Consider the following 2410-nt stretch of genomic DNA (forward strand, 5'->3'; position numbering starts at 1 on the left):
ACTAACCAGATTGTGAATCACCTGAACACACTACTTTATTACTAACACTAAGCCATGTACTCCTCGGCTTTATTGAGTCTTCTCTTGGCCCGGCATGGCAGAGTAAGACAAAGGTGAAGGAGCACCAGTGGCAATTTGTTGGAGAGAGAAGTTGCCTGGTGCATGCATTCTAGTCAATCTTTCAAATACCTCCCATGTATTTGTGTTACTAATAACCGAATAAACATTGACCACAACTCTAAACACATCTAGTGATCACAGAGACAACAGATCAGTGTAGCAGAGAGCAGGAAAGAAGGCACAATGGAGAAAGAGGACTTTAGCTAGAAACTTGAACTACAGATAAACAAAGCTTTGCAATCTGCTTAAAGTAAGATTTGTATTTAACCCCCATTCCAAATACATTTCTTCCTAAAAATATCAGAACCTTTAGGTCAGTAGCTTTACGTTATCAGATAAATATCTTCCTAAGTACTATAAAAAAAAATTTCATCACGAAAAATAACATTCTGCTTGCGATCTCTGCTCTAAACAGCAAAACGTGAAACTATAGATTAATTTACTAATCTTTCCAGTAACCTTTAATAGATTTCTTATACAAATATACAAAGAACATTTACCTTTGTTTACATTTTACTTGCACGTGCAAGTATGTGTTTGTGTTTATATAAGGAAACCTGTACTTGCAGAGATATGTAGGTTGCCTTTATAAGACCCCTGGCTTCAACATTCCTAGTCACTGCCATAGAACAAGCATGCCGCAACTGAAGTAAAAACTCCTGATCTGCATGATTGTTCAGGATCAGTGACTCAGGAATGATTGGCGTGAAAGTAAAGCAATTTGTACTGAATCAGCATGGTAGCCAGGGAAACAGCATTTTAGAAGGAGAGATTGGCAAAGGTAGCCTACATATTTCTCTTTAGTACACTTGTCCTTTTACTAAAACATAAATGCAGCAGACTATATCACTTTGCATTACAGCTTATTAATCCCTGACAATTACTTCTAGTAGTGTATGTGTTAACAGTGATCATGAGAAAAATATTCTAGAATGGTGATGCAGCATCCTGAAGGGTACTTCGAATGACCGTACATGGTCCAAGCACAGCCCATTGTGAGCATACCCTGTGACAACAGGACTGGGTCTCCATGGGCAGTAATAACATGTTATTGCACAAAAAGACTTTTCCTACTGGATGGGACATTTCTGAGCGATGGCCATCAATAGATTCCTTTCTTATATAAAAATATGAATGAAGTGGCTTTCCATGAGTGGACCACATTCACCTGTTGGCCAAGTTATACACAAGGTGTTTGTAGGATCAAGAAGGGTTGGATGTCTCTCTGTATAGCTACAATATTCAGCTTTGAAATGTGTACTTAGCCTATAGAATATATTTGGATTGCCTACAAAGACTTCTTTTTAAACCATGAAAGTACCTTTACACACAGCAGAGTTTCATCTTACCTCATTTACTAAATCCTTTCAAGTAAAAATCATATATGCTATTGCACACATTTACGCGTTGTCAGAGGTTGACGTGCCCAGCTCTGCCTACGCTGGGGTATTAAAGCTTCCATACATGTTAGATTCCTACTGTACAATCTCTTTTCTATATACAACCAACCATGACTGGATAGTTTAGGTAGGTCCTCATACTGGAGATGTTTGGTATATCTAATCTTGATTGTATGGTCAGCTTGTAATGTATATGGTGAGCTTTAAAAAGGCCACATAAGTCTGCTTCAGAGATTTGTTTCGTGCAACACAGATACAGGAGGTTTGACCTCAAAACATAAAACTGAACTCCAAGTACAAAGTATTATGTATACTAAAATTGACCTAATGTAAGTATACAGTATGTATTTTATTCCTGGTCAGCCCACAGAGATCCTTTAAAACACTAGTAACTGGAGCTACCCCAGTGCTTTACATCGATCTTCCAGGTTTCTAAGGAATCCACAGACATGTGCTTTCTTGTTCTCAGTCTCTCATTCTTCTGGATCCCACAAACACTGAGGGCTTATTCACACTATGTGCAATGACTGGGGTTTTTCAGCACCTGATTAAATGCCAGTCACCACAAGAACACATGGAAAACTATTTTTGCAATGCAATTGTTGCATTCTAACAATGCAAGGCACTGCCGGCACACAGTGGACACCAGCCTATGCCCTAAAAAGAGGCCGTTTTACTGTACTGGCTGGTGTGAATCAGCCCTCATGCCGTTTTGGAAATTTTCCTAAAAGCGTATTGAGTGATTCTTTCAACTTTATTCATACTGGTGTATGAAGATATATGTTGTGTGTGTGTGTGTGTATATATATATAACAAATATGTGTATGTATGCATGCATGTACACACTATATATATATATATATATATACACACATACACACACTATATAA

The sequence above is a fragment of the Nanorana parkeri genome, unplaced genomic scaffold (genome assembly GCF_000935625.1).
Source record: "Nanorana parkeri isolate BGI_ZX_2015 unplaced genomic scaffold, ASM93562v1 scaffold1144, whole genome shotgun sequence".
In the NCBI taxonomy this organism is placed as follows: domain Eukaryota; kingdom Metazoa; phylum Chordata; class Amphibia; order Anura; family Dicroglossidae; genus Nanorana; species Nanorana parkeri.